The sequence below is a fragment of the Schistocerca gregaria genome, chromosome 4, assembly GCF_023897955.1.
Source record: "Schistocerca gregaria isolate iqSchGreg1 chromosome 4, iqSchGreg1.2, whole genome shotgun sequence".
NCBI lineage: Eukaryota > Metazoa > Arthropoda > Insecta > Orthoptera > Acrididae > Schistocerca > Schistocerca gregaria.
In genome coordinates, this window is record NC_064923.1 from 666795898 (window position 1) to 666817621 (window position 21724).

A 21724-nucleotide genomic window follows, 5' to 3' on the forward strand; every position below is an offset into this window, starting at 1 on the left:
AGCGCGCGCTCCAATGCTTATAATAGTTTCCACAACGAAACTTTGTCTCGAAACTTGGCAGAAAGTCCAAAGAGATTCTGGTCGTATGTAAACTATGCTAGCCTGAAGACAGAATCAGTGCCTCCTCTGCGCGAGAGCATTGTACTCGTAAATGCTATTGATGACAATCCTGCTGAAGCAGAGGTGCTAGACATGGCCTTCCGAAATGCCTTCACAAAAGAAGACGAAGTAAATATTTCAGAATTGGAATCAAGAACAGCTGCCATCATGAGTAACATAGGAATAAATATTCTCGGAGTAGTGAAGCAACTTAAATTACTTAATAAAAGCAAGTCTTCGAATGGTTCTGAACACTATGGTACTTAACTTCTGAGGTCATCAGTCCCCTAGAATGTAGAACTACTTAAACCTAACTAACCTAAGGACATCACACACATCCATGCCCGAGGCAGGATTCGAACCTGCGACCGTAGCGGCCGCGCGGTCCCAGACTGTAGTGCCTAGAATCGCTCGGCCACTCCGACCGGCAGCAAATCTTCTGGTCCAGCCTGTAAACCAATTAGGTTCCTTTCACTATGCTGAAACCATGGCTCCATACTTAATAATCATATACAACCATTCGCTTGCCGAAAGATGGGTACCCAAAGACTGAATGTTGCATAGGTCACATCAACATTCAAGAAAGGTACTAGGAGTAATCCATTACATTACTGGCCCAGTCATTAATGTCGATATGCAGCAAGATTTTGGAACATATTTTGTGTTCCAACGTTATGAATTACCTCTAAGAAAACGGTCTACTGAGACACAGACAACATGGATTTAGAAAACTTCGTTCTCGTGATACACAACTTTCTCTTTACGGACACGAAGTCTTGAGTGCTACTGACAAGAGTTTTCAAATTGATTCCGTACTTCTAGATTTCCAGAAGCCTTTTGACTCAGCGCCGCACAAACGCCTTGAAGTGAAATTGGGTGCTTGTGGAATATCGTCTCAGTTATGTGGCTGGATTCGTGATTTCCTGTCAGCAAGTCACAGGTCGTACTACTTGACGGAAAGTCACCGAGTAGAGAAAACCAAAAACTATGTTTTATTGGCAGAACACTTCGGACGTGTAACAGACGTACTAAAGAGACTGCCTACACTAAGCTTTTCCGTCCTATTTTGGAGTACTGCTGCGCTATCTTGGATCCCTACCAGACAGGATTAACGGAGTACATCGAGAAAGTGCAAAGAAGAGCAGCACGTTTTATATTATCGGAAATAGGGGCGAGAGTGCCACTGACAGGATACAGGATTTGGAGTGGAACCATTAAAACAAAGGCGTTTTTCGTTGTGGAGGGTTCTCACGAAATTTCAAACAAATATGTTGTTGACACGGACCTATATAGGGAGAAACTATCGTCATAATAAAATTAGCGAAATCTGGGCTCGCACGGAAAGATATAGGTGTCCTTTTTCTTTTCGCGCGCTATTCGAGATTGGAATAATACAGAATTATTGGGAAGGTGGTTCGATTAACGCTCTGCCATGCATCTAACAAGTAAGTACGATCTGCAGAGTATCCAGGTAGATTTAAATTTTGTTTAGATTTCCATTTTCATTTCAGGTGCAGTAACAAATTTGTCACAATGTCGGGCCTGCCATTCTAGCGGTAAAACACGTCCCTGGAAACCGAGAGGTCACGAGATCGAATCTCGGTTCCACCACGGACTTTTGAGTTATCGCTTTAACCTAGCCGTCACCCCTCAACGATGGTGGGAGTCACCAGAAATGACGAGTGGTTCTCATTTCACGCTAAACTGTAGGTCCCCTATCCCCCCTTGGATAACTGAGTGTGTTAGCACCTAGCAAGACACTGAAATGGCGTGCGTCCGTTTGAAAGTCTTGCACCAGACAACTGAGCCACAAGAAATTTTGAATTATTATTATATATTTGTCACAAACGTATAAATGTAAAGCCAAATACACTGAGGTATACATAATAACTCTTAGTCTATTGTATCCACACATCGTCAAACAGGAATAAGATTACAACACTTACTTACAACACCCCAGTACTACACTGAAGATGTGCTGATCTGATTTTTTGTGACATCCACATTGTTTGATTTTGATAATAATAATAATATACACATCAATAGGTTTTACTTTCAAATTCGTCAGTGGAATAGGAGTAGTTAGCCTCCATTAGATCCTTTACGCTTATCTTTAACAGAACTTCATTAGTAGCTAAATTTTTTACGGTTGCTGGAAAGCTATTGAAAATCTGTGTTACTCAACAACAGGCACCTTTCAGGATCTTTCATGTAGATTATTCTTGTCTGTGTTATTGATTCCATGAACTAAATTCTTGGGTTGAAAAAGACATGTATGAGTTATTATAAATGTCGTTAAGAAATAAATATACTGTGAAGCAATTATTTTTCTCAGTTCCTCAAATAGGCCTCTGCAGGATGTCCCTGAATTCGCACCACAAGTAATACGTATTACACACTGCTGGACACGGGAAACACTAATTTGTCTTTATGATTTACCCCAAAATATAGTCCCATGTGACATTGAGGAATGAAGGTAAAAAATTAATTTTTATATTACCTTTGTCTGACAACATCTACATAAGATTTCTTTAGGCGTTCAGAAGTTCTGTGATATGCTCGAGCTAGCTAAATTTGTCGAGCTGGAATCTCATTTATTTAACATTATCGCCCACTCCTACCTATTTCTTTTTATCAAGTTTTCAACACAATCTGGATCGTAACTCTTTAAAATTCTGAGGTGCTCATAGTGTTTCTTTTCAAAGTTTAGCGACAAAGATTAGACAGAACGCTTTTTTTTAATGCCTGTGAAAATCTCGCTAACAGCTCTTTCTATATTAAAATTTCTAGTTATCGAAATGTTTGTATCATAGGAAAACAAAACAAAATTCCTAAAGAAAAGCCATTAATTCAAACAATAATGACACAAAGATCGAACCTTGTGTGAAACCAATGTCCATATTTATGTATGACGATTGGTAGCTTAACACCGTTTTACACCCATTCTTTTGTTGGGGAGGTATGACGATCCATTTGACAGAAGTTTCGTGACACTACTATATTCAAATTTACTTCTATTAGATTGGTTGAACGTATAGTATGCGGAAGCCAAGTAAAAAATTATAAAAAAAAGGTAGATTTAGCCGCTCAGAGAGCGCCCGCTGAGTTAACAAACAAAACAGATTGTAGTTCGTTGGAGGCAGCCATCGCCAATTCAGTAATGACGAAAACTGCCAGACAGAATTGCGTAACCCCAAAACAATGGCCCATAAGTTGTCTCCTTACTGCAAGTTTATCACTGCGGTATTGTGACCACGGAAAGTTAACACACTGATACGTTGCGAAACATCACATGAATGCTATCAAATTCTATCACTAGGCATCCAAGACCAAAATCATAAATGCGTGTGCAGCTAAATATATCAAAATTGCAACTGCCGCGAAGTGAGGCTGATCAGGGTCAAGTGTGGAAATGACATCAGCTCACAAAGCGGTTTCGAAATCGTGACAATAAAGATTGCTTAACCTTTCCCGTAGTTCCAATAATTCGCTCGAACATAATGTTAGGGTATTCTGTGCCAGCTGAAATAAATTCACTGAAATTAAATGAATCTGATCATTGATAACGAAATCTGTGAAATGGAATGATATGAAATATCAGTGCAATCCAAGTAATCTATTTAGAAATGCAGAACATGTATAATAATATTCTGACCTGGACCTCCCGCTCATCGTAGGTAGCCACTTTGACCAGTTACTTGTACGTCATCCGGAGATGCCTTCCGCGACGAAAGTGGGCGTTATCAGTGACCTAGTGCCTTCTTTCTCCATTTCTGTAAGCGATGGCGTCACATAGAATTCATTTTGCGTTGATCAGTAATAATGGCTGGAGCCGAAACAGCACGAGGCAGTCACCCCACCAACTCTAAATTTCGTTGTCAATACAACACAGTTATGCGCACCCACGTAAAGGCAATTAAAGGCAACATAGCAGTGACTCATAAAGTCACAAAACCTCCTTTCACCTCTCCGCAGACAAATAGCCGCTGTTGTTGCCATCCCTGTAAGCGACGTCAGTTCTTGCTTGCAGTCAAGACCTTCAGGCCTGCAGCGCCGACATTGAAACGCAGCCCCAGCGCCTCTCGGCGTTTCTTGCAGCCACTTGCCTCTGCACCTGAGCTGCAGATAGTATCTCTGAGGATTGTTTTATGCGGTAGCCTGAAGAGTTCGGCACCCCCATCAGAAGATTTTTGCTTTATATTTTCTAGCGTGACAAGCGATGATTGGACTTCGTGCTTTTCTAGCGCTTCTATTCACAATAGTTTACTGACAGTCGGATCAGATACAGGTTGCTCCAAACATTTAGGGTCAAATTCTAAACCGAGTATTTGGAGATCACAAACGAATCATAGAGAATGAAGCACTCCTCGTCAAAAGATGTCTATTTCATGCAATTTGCAGAAATGCTAGTGATATTGTAATAGTATTAATGTCGGTGTAAAAGCAACGTGAATTTAATGTCTTACAGAACGAAAAGTATCTCCTGTCAAAATGAGGCAACAGAAAGTTGGTTCGAAGAGGGGACGAAAATAGGAGTCCAGAGGTTCGAGCACGAAAACGAATTTCACAGGGAGTCTTTCAGCTCGCAAATTTTACGAGTTATAGAGGACTGTAAATTATTTTAAGATAAGCAACCAGTGGTGGGAAATTAAAATTTTAGGCAATGCGAAGTCTTGAACGAGTAGTGTGTGTGAGGCACCTGTCTGTAAGCTGTAGCGATGTTGGAGGCTCTACCTTGAGAAATATTACACAGTCTGTGAATTTTCAATACACTCTTTTCCCTATGATGTTACATGAATATTTGGTTAGGAGCTGGATGATGTCATGGAATACACCAGGTGCAGTTGATACTACAGCAGCGATTCTCATACTGTAGCGGGGGGAGGGGGGGCGGGGTACGACATCATTGAAAAGAAAATATAACATTAACTCAAAAATTACTGAAGCTAAAGCAACGAAAAATACATTGCGAGGTAATAAAAAATTAAAATTTACTTTTACCCTTATATAATCCGCTAACAAATAGGACCATAGTAGTACTGCACAATGTGTTTAACAATTAGCTTGTCAACACTAAATTAAAAACAAGTTTAGAAATTATTAGTGACTCTGGTAGGCCTGGTTTGAGGAAGAAAGTTTTCGAAGGAGGGCTCAATATCAGAAATAGAAACTCAATGTCTAGGTGAGAATTATATTTTTTCTTGAAAGCAGCCAACTGTTCACGAAGGTAGGATGTTGAAAGTGGTAAACAGTATACATTTCCCCTCGCATGTCCGCGCACCCCGCAACGATCGTGCTGATTTCCCTGTGCGGCCCGCGCTCCCCTGTGGTAATACATCAATTTTTCGCACGCCATCTGCAAGATAGAGGACCAGAGGGCCATTGATTCCCGTTTTGTCTTTCGATGTATCACTTCAGTGTTGCGAAATAGCAATAAATTTACTTATTCTTGGTAATTTGTAAAGTATGCAACTTCACACAGCTTTAGCGTCAAAACAATAGCTTACATCACTTAAACTGTTACAGTCTGCTACACGAGGACGTAAATTGTCGAAGCTATTTGTAGCACGTTAAAGTTCTAACACCTACTCGTGGTAAACACAGAAATTTTTTTTATTTTTTATTTTTTTTAACACACTGGACTCGCATTCGGTAGGGCGACGGTTCAAATCCGCGTCCGATCGCCCTCATTTAGGTTATCCATGATTTTCCTAAATCGCTTCAGGCAAATACCGGGATGGTTCCTTTGAAAGGGCACGGTCGACTTCATTCCCGATCCTTCCCTCCTCCGATGGGACCGATGGCCTCGCTGTTTGGTCCCGTTCCCCAAATCAACCAACCAATCTTTTATCAAAGCTGTAGAGTACAATGGAGGAAATATTACATGAAGTTGTTTGTTCAAGGAACCGCTGTAGAAATTGAAAAGGAATTCATTTGTATTGTACTAGCTGCACATTTCATTGTTCAATTGTCAACAGGGATATTTAAGAGAGTTTAACCAAATTGTTTATGCCATTGTAATAAGAATTCACGACTAACATAGTAGCCCTAGTTCTGGCGTTGTCCATTCAAATCCTGTTTTGGGGACACCAAATGTTCCTTAGATATTCAGATCTTGGAGCTGAGTCCGCAGCTCGTGGTCGTGTGGTAGCGTTCTCGCTTCCCGCTCCCGGGTTCCCGGGTTCGATTCACGGCGGGGTCAGGGATTTTCTCTCCCTCGTGATGGCTGGGTGTTGTGCGATGTCCTTAGGTTAGTTAGGTTTAAGTAGTTCTAAGGTCTAGGTGACTGATGACCATAGTGCTAGAGCCATTTTGAACCTTAGAGCTGATACAGTGGGGTCTTCACAACCACAACGATAGGTTGCGATTCCCTTTGTCTCTTCGCGCTTCCGTTCAAAATAATGGTTCAAATGGTTCTGAGCACTATGCGACTTAACTTCTGAGGTCATCGTTCGCCTAGAACTTAGAACTAATTAAACCTAACTAACATAAGGACGTCACACACATCCATACCCGAGGCAGGATTCGAACCTGCGACCGTAGCGGTCGCTCGGCTCCAGACGCGCTTCCGCCAGCAGAAAGATTTGACTCTACTGCAGAACAACGTCATCGTCTTGGGAACATGGCGTGTTATCCAGTCCAGTGTGGATTAGAAGTCGTGACTGGAATATTTCGCTATGTTTTGTGATTTATATGTGACGTGTATGAGCTACAACAACAATAACAACAAAAGACGGAAGCTGCGGCACCCGCGGTTGCCGGCGGGTGTTGCTGGACCCCCGCCCTGGAGGCCGTGCCGGGCTGGTGACGTGGGCCGCGCCGGCAAGCGCCTCACCTTGGACACGCCCTCCTGGCTCTCGCCGTCGCGTCGGCGTCGGCGACAGCCGCGTCTAGGCTAGGCAAACACCGACAGCTGCCGCTTATCTCCGACAAACAGCGGCCGCGGGTCGCGGAAAATCCCTGCTCTACAAATATGTGCACAGTTTAATCGAGTCGCTTTGGCGGCGAGTAGCTAACGGGAACTTCGCACTCTCGGGAGCAAAATGGATGCACTCAATGCACGAAAGAGTGCGAACGACAACTACACTACTGGCCTTGAAAGTTGCTACAGCAGAAAGAAATGCAGATAACAAACGGGTATTCAATGGACAAATATACTATACTACAACTGACATGTAATTATATTTCCACGCAATTTGGCTGCATAGATCCTGAGAAATCAGTACCCAGAACAACCACCTCTGGCCATGGTAACGGCCTTCATACGCCTGGGCATTAAGTCGAACAGAGCTTGGATGGCGTGTACAGGTACAGCTGCCCATGCAGCTTCAACACGATGCCACTGTTCATCAAAAGTAGTGACTAGCGTATTGTGATGAGCCAGTTGCTCGACCACCATTGACCAGACGTTTTCAGTTGGTGAGAGATCTGGAGAATGTGCTGGCCAGGGCACCAGTCGCACATTTTCTGTATCCAGAAAGCCCCGTACAGGACCTGCAATATGCGGTCGTGCATTATCCTGCTGAAATGTCGGGTTTCGCAGGGATCAAATGAAGGTTAGACCCACAGTTCGTAACACATCTCAAATGTAACGTCCACTTTTCAAAGTGCGAACAAGAAACGTGTAACCAATGGCACCCCATACCACCACGCCGGGTGATACGTCAATATGGCGATGACGAATACACGCTTCCGAAGTGCGTTCACCGCGATGTAGCCAAACATGGATGCGACCGTCATGATGCTGTAAACAGAACCTGGATTCATCCGAAAGAATGACGTTTTGCCATTCGTGCACCCAGTTCGTCGTCGAGTACACCATCGCAGGAGCTCCTGTATGTGATGCAGCGTCAAGGGTAACCGCTGCCATGGTGTCTGAGCTGATAGTCCATGCTTCTGCAAAACGTCTTCGAACTGTTCGTGCACATAGTTGTTGTCTTGCAAACTTCCCCATCTGCTGACTCAGGGATCGAGACGTGGCTGCACGATCCGTTACAGCCATGCGGATAAGATGCCTGTCATCTCGACTACTAGTGATACGAGGCCGTTGGGATCCAGCACGGCGTTCCGTATTAACCTCCTGGACCCACCGATTCCATATTCTGCTAACAGTCATTGGATCTCGACCAACGCGAGCAGCAATGTCGTGATTCGATAAACCGCAATAGCGATAGGTTACAATCCGACCTCTACCAAAGTCGGAAAGCGATGGTACGCATTTCTCCTCCTTACACGAGGCATCACAATAACGTTTCACCAGGCAACGACGGTCAACTGCTGTTTGTGTATTAGAATTGGGTTAGAAGCTTTCCTCGTGGCAGCACGTTGTAGGTGTCGCTATCGGCTCCAACCCTGTTTGAATACTCTAAAAAGCTAATCATTTACATATCACAGCATCTTCTTCCTGTCGGTTAAATTTCGTGTCTGTAGCACGTCATCTTCGTGGCGTAGCAATTTTAATGACCAATAGTGTAGATAGATACATAGAGAGAGAGAGAGAGAGAGAGAGAGAGAGAGAGAGAGAGAGAGAGAGAGAGAGAGAGGGAGAATGATACTTTCCCACGTGCATTCCAAATTTGTCCCAGAAGGAACGGTCATATTCAGGGATAGGACAGAAACGATCATTCGAAGCATACCTGAAGATCTGGGGCACTTCTTCATCTTCGATACTGTCAACCAATCGCTTGAACTACAAGCTCTTTTCTATCCATAATTTGGGAACCGTGAGAGGTGGCATAGTGGTTACCACACTGGACTCGGGTTCGTGAGGATGACTGTTCAAACCCGCGTGCAGCCATCCATATTTAGGATTTCCGTGATTTCCCTAAATTGCTCCACGCAAACGTCGGGTTGGTTCCTTCGAAAGGGCACGGCCGATGTCATTATCCTTGACACAGTCCTAGCTTGTGCTCTGTCTCTAATGACATCGATGTCAATGGGACGTTAAGCCCAATATTCCTTATTTCCTACATTCTATAATTTGTATGGAGACAGTATGGGTCAAAACAAGAAAAGAAGTCTAATAAACATGGCCTCTAAAAAGCACACATTAAGAAATGGTTCAAATCGCTCTGAGCACTATGCGACTTAACTTCTGAGGTCATCAGTCGCCTAGAACTTAGAACTACTTAAACCTAAATAACCTAAGTACATCACACACATCCATGCCCGACGCAGGATTCTAACCTGCGACCGTAGCGGTCGCTCGGCTCCAGACTGTAGCGCCTAGAACCTCACGGCCACTCTGTCCGGCACACATTAAGAGCTGAGAGATGTGTTTCACAGTAGCGAAGACAAACAAGTACTCATAGAAACTTGAAACTAACTGGCAGATTAAAACTGCGTGCCCGACCGAGACTCGAACTCGGGACCTTTGCCTTTCGCGGGCAAGTTCTCTACCAACTGAGCTACCGAAGCACGACTCACACCCGGTACTCACAGCTTTACTTCTGCCAGTACCTCGTCTCCTACCTTCCAAACTTTACAGAAGCTCTCCTGCGAACCTTGCAGAACTAGAACATCCCCCAGGCTATGGCTAAGCCATGTCTCCGCAATATCCTTTCTTTCAGGAGTGCTAGTTCTGCAAGGTTCGCAGGAGAGCTTCTGTAAAGTTTGGAAGGTAGGAAACGAGGTACTGGCAGAAGTAAAGCTGTGAGTACCGGGTGTGAGTCGTGCTTCGGTAGCTCAGTTGGTAGAGAACTTGCCCGCGAAAGGCAAAGGTCCCGAGTTCGAGTCTCGGTCGGGCACGCAGTTTTAATCCGCCAGGAAGTTTCATATCAGCGCACACTCCACTGCAGAGTGAAAATCTCATTCTGGAAGTACTCATAGCTCTTAAGGTATGCATTTTAGAGCCAATGTTTCCTATACTTTATTTTGATCCTCGTGGTCACATCCCTGAATACTGATCGTTTCTCCTGGACAGCCTGTACATGCGGGGCCTGTGTCCTAAGATTCCTCAGGCGCATTTTCTCTGCTGTTTCAGCAGATATTTGCACTTTAGTTTTTCCTTGTGTAACAGAAGTCAGCTCAGTGCCAGCAGAAAGCGTCGGTTTGTTGCTTTTTTTTAAGCGGAATTTTACGCGCCCATCCAATATAGCGGTCTCCTATGTGTCTAATCCGATATTCGTTTGATCGATATGTATTAACAGAGACAGTAAAGGACGAAGAATGACCAGTATTCCAGAACGAAGGCGCTGACTGCTATCGCCATGCATGCAGTGCTACGGAGTTGCTGTTGGACTTTTGTTTATTCTCCGAGTTTCTACTGTCCCTGTTAAAACACGCCGATAAAACGAGTAATGGGATGGACTAATTTGAGTGCGCTTTGTGGAATGGGCACTTAAAACTGCGATTTAAAAATAATTTTGTTTGTAACTGGAAACAATCTTTTCTGTTTCCATGTTAAAGATTGGTGTGATTACTGCTTTTGTCCAGTCTGATGGAACCTGTCCCGACTCCCAGGCCATTTCAATTATCCTGTGTAGCCATTTAAGACCTGACGTTCCACTGTATTTGATGAGTTCCGACTTAATTTCATCCACCCCAGCTGCTTTATTGTACTACAATCTATTGACCATTTTCTCCACTTCCTCAAATGTGATCCTATTTGCATCATCATTCCTATCCCATTCTACCTCGAAATCTGAAACACTGCTGATCGTATTTTCACCTACATTGAGCAACTCTTCAAAATATTCCCTCCATCTGCCCAAGGCATCCACAGGATTCACCAGCAATTTTCCTGGCCTGTCCAAAATCCTTGTCATCTCTTTAATCAGCGTTGTGGGTAAATTGGATGAAAATCAGTGTGGGTTTAGGCCTCTTAGAGGTTGTCAGGACCAGATCTTTAGCTTATGGCAAATAATGAAGAAGTGTTACGAGTGGAACAGGGAACTGTATCTATGCTTTATAGATCTAGAAAAGTTATGTGACCAGGTTCCTAGGAGGAAGTTATTGTCTGTTCTACGAGATTATGGAATAGGAGGCAAACTTTTGCAAGCAATTAAAAGTCTTTACATGGAGAGTCAGGCAGCAGTTAGAGTTGACGGTAAATTGAGTTCATGGTTCAGAGTAGTAGGCTGCAACCTGTCTCCACTGTTGTTCATATTATTTATGGATCATATGTTGAAAGCAATAGATTGGCTGGGTGAGATCAAGATATGTGAACACAAAATAAGCAGTCTTGCATATGGGGATGACTTAGTTGTGATGGCAGATTCGATTGAAAGTTTGCAAAGTAATATTTCGGAGCTAGATCAGAAATATAAGGACTATGGTATGAAGATTAGCATCTCCAAAACGAAAGTAATGTCAGTGGGAAAGAAATATAAACGGATTGAGTGACAAATAGGAGGAACAAAGTTAGAACAGGTGGACAGTTTCAAGTACTTATGATGCATATTCTCACAGGATGGAAACATAGTGAAAGAACTGGAAGCGAGGTGTAGCAAAGCTAATGCAGTGAGCGCTCAGCTACGATCCACTCTCTTCTGCAAGAATGAAGTCAGCACCAAGACTAAGCTATCTGTGCACCGTTCAATCTTTCGACCAACTTTGTTGTATGGGAGCGAAAGCTGGGTGGATTCAGGTTACCTTATCAACAAGGTTGAGGTTACGGATATGAAAGAAGCTAGGATGATTGCAGGTACTAGTAGATGGGAACAATGGCAGGAGGGTGTCCACAATGAGGAAATCAAAGAAAAACTGAGAAATGAACTCTATAGACGTAGCAACAGGATGAACAGGCTTAGATGTTGGGGTCATGTTACACGCATGGGAGAAGCAAGGTTACCCAAGAGACTCATGGGTTCAGCAGTAGAGGGTAGGAGGAGTCGGGGCAGACCAAGGAGAAGGTACCTGGATTCGGTTAAGAATGATTTTGAAGTAATAGGTTTAACATCAGAAGAGGCACCAATGTTAGCACTGAATAGGGGATCATGGAGGAATTTTATAGGGGGTCTATGCTCCAGACTGAACGCTGAAAGGCATAATCAGTCTTAAATGATGATGATGATGTAACTGGAAACGTACTGACCCTCTCGGTCGATACGGAACGTCGCATGAAAGATGTGATGACAGTAATTGTTTGGACTGAATCCAGCTAAACAATACAGAAACGAAATTACAACACCATGGAAATGGGCCTGGATACTCTTAGGAGAGACGCCCGACTCTGAAAACTATATCTGATTTATTCATTCGACGTACAGAAATGGTTTTAAATGGTCATTTTTTACCATACACCTGAAAAGGTTAAAAATAACTTCCATTGGTTACGTGATACACATCCCATCAGAAGTCGATTTCTTGTGAAGCTCATTGTACTTTATCAGGTGTGACTTGTTCGGCTGCGAGCTAGATTCTGGCTCTGTCTGAACTCTGGTGGAGAAGACGGTAAGGGCGGAACGAGCAAGGTACCCTCGACCACTGGAGAAAATCAAGAGGTGTCTGGTCCAGTGAACGTGGGGGCCATGAAATTGGCTCACCTCACCATTCACTTACGTGGAAAGCGCACGTTTATCAAATCCCGGACGTCTTGCCAAACACTCAAAGATTGATCTACTTTTCTTTAAGATGACTCCTAGACTAAGTCTGTAAGTCGTATGAATAAATTTGCACGAATTTTCGTACTTATAAAGTCATTTCTGATACGCCCCATATTTGAGAACCGCCAAGAATTGCCGGTAAATAAACCTTTATGATCTACCGGTTTCGTTTTTCATTTGGTATCCCAAAATTCTGAACAGCAGCCTCTATGGTAAAGTTATGCTGTAGTGGAAATAAAATTAAAAAAAATACTGTGCCATTGCCATTACAGCACGGGTGTAGTCAGAGGCCATGGGAACAGAGGGGAAAGGGGGGGGGAGGATGAGGAGGAGGGGGAGGCAGCAGGCAGCAGGCAGCAGGCAGCAGGCAGCAGGCAGCAGGCAGCAGGCAGCTGGGCCAGGCCCTAGGAAAAACAAACATAGTCTTCATAAACAGAACTCGCCTCGCCTGCTGCCCCACCTCATAGACCAATGTATCGATTGAGTATCAGTCTGAAGAAAAGCCTAACATATTGACTGGTAACTAGTGCAACCAGAACGATTTCTCGTTAAACCTCGCTATTCATCAAAAGAGCTGTCAGATGTCATGAATTTCCTTGACTCCACTTCATGCACCATGTGGCATTTTTCACGCATCTCAGTGTTTATGACGTTAAAAAAAGGCTGTAAGCGCTGTGGGACTTAACATCTGAGGTCATCACTTCCCGATGGTTCAATCCCGTCTCCGACCGTCCTGATTTAGGTATCCCGTGATTTCCCTAAATCGCTTCATGCAAATGCCGGGATGGATCCTTTGAAAGGGCACGGCCGATTTCCTTCCCCATCCTTCCCTAACCCGAGCTTGTGCTCCGTCTCTAATGACATTGTTGTCGACGGGACGTTAGACACTAAATCTCCTCCTCATCAGTCCCCTAGACTTAGAACTACTTAAACCTAACTAAAACTAACCTAAGAACATCACACACATCCATGCCCGAGGCAGCATTCGAACCTGCGACCGTAGCAGCCGCGTGGTTGCGGACTGAAGCGCCTAGAACCGCTCGACCACAGCGGTTGGCCTATGACGTTAAAGTACGTGTCGTACAGTGGTATATTCGTATCAGTACGTTTAGCGGCATATGTGGATACTGTTGCAAAAAGTGTAGCGATTAGAGTTACTAGCAAAGAAGTAATAAATTTAAACATACATAATGTCATTGTTTATGACGTCATATGTCCTCAACTATTATCGCCAGGTGGTTTCCACCTCGACAGCGATTGTTCCCTCACAGTAAGGGATGTATGTACCAAGTTTAGCTGATATACAGGGTGTTACAAAAAGGTACGTCCAAACTTTCAGGAAACATTCCTCACACACAATTAAAGAAAAGATGTTACGTGGACATGTCCGGAAACGCTTAATTTCCATGTTAGAGCTCATTTTAGTTTCGTCAGTATGTACTGTACTCCCTCGATTCACCGCTAGTTGGCTCAATTGAAGGAAGGTAATGTTCACTTCGGTGCTTGTGTTGACATGCGACTCATTGCTCTACTGTACTAGCATCAAGCACATCAGTACGTAGCATCAACAGGTTAGTGTTCCTCACGAACGTGGTCTTGAAGTCAGTGCAATGTTTACAAAATCGGAGTTGGCAGATGCCCATTTGATGTATGGATTAGCACGGGGCAATAGCCGTGGCGTGGTACGTTTGTATCGAGACAGATTTCCAGAACGAAGGTGTCCCGACAGGAAGACGTTCGAAGCAATTGATCGGCGTCTTAGGGAGCACGGAACATTCCAGCCTATGACTCGCGACTGGGGAAGACCTAGAACGACGAGGACACCTGCAATGGACGAAACAATTCTTTGTGCAGTTGACGATAACCTTAATTTCAGCGTCAGAGAAGTTGCTGCTGTACAAGGTAACGTTGACCACGTCACTATATGGAGAGTGCTACGGGAGAACCAGCTGTTTCTGTACCATGTACAGCGTGTGCAGGCACTATCAGCAGCTGATTGGTCTCCACGCGTATACTTCTGCGAATGGCTCATCCAACAATGTGTCAATCCTCATTTCAGTGCAAATGTTCTCTTTACGGATGAGGCTTCATTCCAACGTGATCAAATTGTAAATTTTCACAATCAACATGTGTGGGCTGACGAGAATCCGCACGCAATTGTGCAATCACGTCATCAACACAGATTTTCTGTGAAGGTTTGGGCAGGCATTGTTGGTGATGTCTTGATTGGGCCCGACGTTCTTCCACCTACGCTCAATGGAGCACGTTATCATGATTTCATACGGGATACTCTACCTGTGCTGCTAGAACATGTGCCTTTACAAGTACGACACAACATGTGCTTAATGAACGATGGAGCTCCTGCACATTTCAGTCGAAGTGTTCGTACGCTTCTCAACAACAGATTCGGTGACCGATGGATTGGTAGAGGCGGACCAATTCCATGGCCTCCAAGCTCTCCTGACCTCAATCCTCTTGACTTTCATTTATGGGGGCATTTGAAAGCTCTTGTCTACGCAAACCCCGGTACCAAATGCAGAGACTCTTCGTGCTCGAATTGCGGACGGCTGTGATACAATACGCCATTCTCGAGGGCTGCATCAGCACATCAGGGATTCCATGCGACGGAGGGTGGATGCATGTATCCTCTCTAACGGAGGACATTTTGAACATTTCCTGTAACAAAGTGTTTGAAGTCACGCTGGTACGTTCTGTTGCTGTGTGTTTCCATTCCATGATTAATGTGATTTGAAGAGAAGTAATAAAATGAGCTCTAACATGGAAAGTAAGCGTTTCCGGACACATGTCCACATAACATATTTTCTTTCATTGTGTGTGAGGAATGTTTCCTGAAAGTTTGGCCGTACCTTTTTGTAACACCCTGTATATAATATGGATTCTGTAGAAATTCTGGTGTAGCCTATTACGCAAAGATAAATTTCTGTAATTTTTTGCAGCGATCGGCCGCGTTCGATGTACGATGAGTCAAGAGAAATAGCTGCGTCTTAATTCTGTGACCTTTGGTAGCAGCTGTCGTATCTCACGGGAATGATAACATCGTTACGCAGACGCCGGGCACCAACCGGTTAGCGTGACGCTTTACGCAACAAAGTTCCTGCAGCAACAATCATATTCTGCAGATTTTATCAGTCGTAAATTACTAAAGTCAGAAAAGTAATTTCAGCATTTACGCGCTGCTCCAGATTTGCAATCTCACAATTGCGTGTCCCTGCTGTGCTAAAGCCTAATAATAGTCACGCAAGTAGCAAAATGCCGTGCTACCGAAACATTAGGAGAATATGGCGATGGAAATTATAATTAATATAAAAATATCAGGTATCAATACACAGTTTGTCTCTTACAAAAAACTGATTTGTTGATTGGAGTACAAACTTTTCAAAATATAGAAAGAAGCCGCAAAAACAGCAATAACCTAGGGAAACCAGTAGTTGAGACGTAAGTAATACCCCAGCAAGTGCCACATAGATACGCTGTGTTATGAGTGTGTATCATTTGTACGTAACAGACAGCTGCTGTCTTGCCGTAAGAGGGGGTGCGAGTGCAGTTAGAGACTTCCGTCAGATACAGATTGGCTGCTTAAAGTTCAACGCGTCCCATCAGTCGTCGTCGTGAATGGTTGCGTCGACGTTAAAATGACGGGTGCAAGCAAACGCGATGATAAATGTGCTATACTGTATTCAAACGACCGAGATCCTCTTAGGGCCTCGACCACTCGGAAACTCTTTTGTCGTCTAAAGCTACGACTCTCAAAAATAAGGTGTTACGAAACCCTGGATACACATCTTAGTGTGCCGTTTACAGCACGATCTGCGATGAAAGACCACAGGAAAATTGCACGGAGGTCGAAATGAGAGGTGCTCGCGTGATTCATAATCGTAGAACGTGGCAAAAACTACTCACGAGATGTTAGGCGCCGAGAAGATTCATCAAAAAACTATCAATAGTTCCAAGGCACGCTGGAGACAGATTTTAGCTATTGTGAACTCAAAGGAACAGGACCGAACATCCAATACACCGGAGTGGCAGTATGTATGCTTCGTAACCATAACCAAACCGCTCTCCATTCGTCTTGAGAGGTTCGCAGTGGCTACGCAAACAAGCGGAATGAACGGTACGTCCATGAAGGACAGATTCAGTTTCTGTTTGCTAACAAAGTGAAAATAGACGTGTTAGGCTTTGTAAAACAGCCAGTACCTTGATTTATCAACCACCGGACGAAATGGTCAACTGCGTTCTCTTGGAGCGAGTTTAACTCTCCGCCTCGTGATGAAAAATAAGATTTTCTCATCGCTTGCCTCACCTAAATTGTTTTCGATTGAGGCGAAAACTGAAGTTGTTCTTTACTAGATGACATGGGCTGTTTTATTCTCCAATTTTGTCCATTCTGAGTTTATGCCACATCGGTAACGACCTCGTGGTCGACAGAACTTTAATCTCCAATAAACTGTACATCCCGTCATTACCCATAAAAAAATCTCCTGAAAACATTGCCTTTAGACAATGTAGCGCCTGTATACGGAGTGGTATATGTATATGTGCTCTAACGTAGCTCCATTCTCCGCCCCGATAGCTGAGTGGTGAGCGTGACGGAAAACCGTCCTACGGACCCGGGTTCGATTCCCGGTTGGGTTGGGGATTTTCTCCGCTCAGGGACTGGATGTTATGTTGTCTTCATCATCATTTCATCGCCATCCTGCACGCAGGTCGCCCAATGTGGCGACGAATGTAATACGACCTGCACCAAGGCGGCCGGACCTGCCCCGTAAGGAGCCTCCCGGCCAATGACGCCAAACGCTCCATTCCATAACTCCATTTCATTGCGCACGTCAGTGAGATGGCATTCTTGATCCTTATGTGTAGTGCTGGTCATCCGGCAAGATTTTTTCGGAGGCGAAGCTTTCGCGACACTTTTCTGAGCCTTCGAGCTGCTCCGTTTTCATAGCGTACTTGAGGATTTCAAATAGCCAACCTCCCTGATTTCGGAGTACTCTCACTTCCTGGTATCCCTCATTTCATTTGCTGTCTGTTCCTTCAAAAACCTGCCGACACTCGATCTTCATTTCACCATTTCTAAAAAAGAAAAATTACGATTATCAATATAATAATTGGTAACAGGTTTAGGAAAGGAGGCAAACACACGTTTCTAGCATTTGTAGGCGTAGAGAAAGCTTTTTACATTGTTGACTGAAATATTGTCTTTCAAATTCTGAAGGTGGCAGGGCTAAAATAAAGGAAGCGGAGGGCTATTTACAATTTGTACAGAAACCAAACGGCAGTTATCAGAGTCGGGGGGCACGAAAGGGAAGCAGTGACTGAGAAGGGAGTGATACAGGGTTGTTCAGTCTGTATATTGAGCAAGCAGTAAAGGAAACAAAAGAGAAATTTGGAGTAGGGATCAAAATCGATACACAAGAAATAAAAACTTTAAGGTTTGCCGATGACATTGTAATTCTTTCGGAGACAGCCGTCGAGTATAGATTTAAATGTCAGGAAGCCCTTTCTAAAAGTATTTGTAGGGAGCTGTGACGGTATGTCACATAAATATTGACATTTTTATCGGTTGTAAACCGTAGTTAACGTATTTTATGAGTATAATTAGTATAAAAGATACAGTTAATGTTCTTGAAACAACTGGTATGCAGCGATAATTAGCATCTTTATTTAAAAGATGCCTATGAAAATAAAAAAGGATCGAAACGAGACGCGATTGTACGGCCGAGGAGGAAGGACGTATTTTATGGTACTCACACTGTTTTGTTTCGCTGTACGGAAGGCAGCCATTGAGCGGCTACACATATTTTATGTAAGATATTCTGTATTTTACTAAAATAAACTTGCAGCCATTGAGCGGCTACACATATTTTATATAAGTTATTCTGTATTTTACAAAAATAAACTTGTTGTTATTACCACAAAATGAATGTCTTTCTAATAGTTTTCACCTTAAATGCTCGCAGTGGCTAATTACTTTTAATAAGTATTTGTTCAGTAATTTGCGCTGCGAAAAGCTCATCTTCCGATGCAGCCTCTGGTCGGCCATTACGAGTCGAAGTCGAAGTAGTAATTTATTTTTCAGTGTTAACAGTAAATGAGAGAGATTTCGTTGTAAGAACTTTTTTAAATTACAGCAGATAATTAATTTACGTTAGAGTTCATTTTTTTTAAATTATACAGATTCCATGAGTTCAGTTTTCTCTTGGCCGCTCCACTGCAACAATCGAAATTCTCTCGAGCCTTGCTTTGCAATCAATAAATAGAAATCAACAAAATTACATTCAATTCAATTAAAGGCAACTATATTTTAGTCGTCACGTTCAAAATCTAAAGTTGGTACATGAATAACTGAGGCCCTCCCAGAACCCGTTTCATATTTACTTATGCCCGTAAGTAAAAGTGATAAGGAAAGATAATATCCCTGAGACAAAGAATCATTCTTTAACAAAAGAAAAATTCTTGCTGATATATATAACGTAACAAATGGCATCGGCGTCACAGAGTGTAATTACGTATGGAAGTGAAACATGTATGATAAACAGTGGAGAGAAGATGAGAATAGAAGCTTTAGAAACATTTTGCTAAAGAATGCTGAAGATTAGATGGTTAGGTCACGTAACTAATGAGGAGATACGGAAAAGAATTAGGGACATGAGGAGTTTGTGGCACAACTTGAAGAAGGGATCGGTTGGTAGTACACGTTCTGAGGTATCAAGGGATCAGCAATTTAGTATTGGAGGAAAGCGTGGAGGGAGACCAAGAGATGAATACACTAAGCAGATTCAGAAGTATGTAGGTTGCAGTAGTCACTCGGAGATGAAGTGGCTTTCACAGGATGGAGTATCATGGAGAGCTGCATCAAACCAGTCTCTGGATTGAAGACCACAATAATAACAACAATAATATAACTGGGGCAAATTAAAAACACGCAACGAGCCGTCTAAGGCGCTGCAGTTATGGACTATGCAGCTGGTCCCGGCGGAGGTTCGAGTCCTCCCTCGGGCAGGGGTGTGTGTGTTTCTCCTTAGGATAATTTGTGTGTAAGCTTAGGGACTGATTACCTTAGCAGTTAAGTCCCGTAAGATTTCACACACAAAGGGTACAAAAAACACGCAAGTTGCCAAAGTGGCGTCCAGTAAAAAGAATTTCAGCAGAGCATTGAGCCACACGAAATATTTATTATTATCTGTACACATAATTAAGTTGTACGGCTCCTACTCGCACTTGGCCGGTTCTTTTCAGTTATGTTCTCGTTACCGTCTGATTTGTGATTGTATTGTTAAAGGCATTCGGAACGTGATTTATAAGAGAACCTTTCCAGAACAGCTTTCTCGCTTTGAATTGTGACTTCGTCTACTGAAATGAGACATAATTAAAACTAATGAGCGCAGCTTGGTGTTTCGTACAAATCTCTCACTCCTCGCTGCCTTGTTTGCTCGTGCACGCATCGACTTCTCAAGTGCCCGATCGAAGAGGGCACGGCAGACTGCGAACGCAGGCCCCTCCCACTAACCGCACAGCCGTATAAAACGAAACGAGCTGCTCGTTCCCCCCACGATCCTCTAAATCAGTTCATTTTACAACGCAAGCCGTCCTGACGATCTCGTAAAAGAGTGTTTTGTCCAGACGCTGAGTCGAGACATTAAAACCCAGTCTCGCGCATATATGTTCGAGATAAAAATGAGTGTGCTCCACTTTGTACGGATAATATCTTGATCCGTCGCCAACGATCGTTCAATAAATGCAACGGCAGGATATTTTGTACTACTATGATATCACCCGGTAAAACTCAAGTGGGTTGTTAGCTAATCTATCACCTGCCTTTATATCAGTCTTGGGTCTTGTATCAAAAGAACACGAAATACATCATTTTTTAAATCTCATACTGTATCACCAGCTTTCCAGATGAAATAATCTTTATTATGCAACGAGTTCCAGGCTGAAATTGGCCACACAGGTGTACGACGTTTTGAAGCAGCTCACGTATAAAAACTCCATTTCACATCTACTTGTTGATGATAGAAAGAATGCTCGGTTTTTAAATTGCTAAAACTTACTTAGTTGTATAATTAGTGTTATTTTTATTTTTCGCGTTCATATAATTACTGGCGATCTGCCGCGGCTTCGCACAGGTAGCACGAAGCATCAACGATCGAACGACTTATCTGGCGTAGTGATAAGAAATTATGGACACAAACTTTCCTCGTGAATCAATCCACCTGTCAGGGAAAACAGCATCAACATCGCTACAGAAGTTCTTGAGATTACACATATAGATGGAAAAACCCGGCGGGAGACGTTAATTTATAGCACGTGTAGATAGCCAGAGGAAACATGCTCGTATCGAAGCAAAAATAAAACGGTAATAGGCTCCCGTTTATTGAAAGAACCTCACTGACTGGTGGGGTAACAGCCGCCTCATTCTACCTTCCCCACCAGATTTAAAAGCTTTCCCCAAAACCCTCTTCGTCTCTGAAACGGATACAGGTATCAAGAACATTATCAGGTTTGTTCGAGATCAGACTCTTGGGAAAATGTACACTACTGGCCATTAAAATTGCTACACCACGAAGATGATGTGCTAAAGACACGAAATTTAACCGACGGGAAGATGATGCCGTGATATGCAAATGATTAGTTTTTCAGAGCATTTACACAAAGTTGGCACCGGTGACGACACCTACAACGTGCTGACATGAGGAAAGTTTCCAACCGATTTCTCATACACAAACAGCAGTTGACGGGCGTTGCCTGGTGAAACGTAGTTGTGATGCCTCGTGTAAGAAGGAGAAATGCATACCATCACGATTTCGGTTTTGATAAAGGTAGGATTGTAGCCTATCGCGATTGCGTTTTATCGTATCGCGACATTGCTGCTCACGTTGGTCGAGGTCCAATGACTGTTAGCAGAAAATGGAATCGGTGGATTCAGGAGGGTAATACGGAACGCCGTGCTGGATCCCAACGGCCTCGTATCACTAGCAGTCGAGATGACAGGCATCTTATCCGTGTGGCTGTAACGGATCGTGCAGCCACGTCTCGATCCCTGAGGCAACAGATGGGGA

General features: G+C 43.4%; 1 protein-coding gene across 3 annotated transcripts in view; it reads left to right on the top strand.

The window, feature by feature from the left end:
• LOC126268149 (alpha-1,6-mannosyl-glycoprotein 2-beta-N-acetylglucosaminyltransferase) overlaps positions 1-21724 on the top strand; it is a 429035-nt gene that overhangs the window by 59218 nt on the left and 348093 nt on the right. The gene's annotated exons all lie outside the window — the stretch shown is intronic.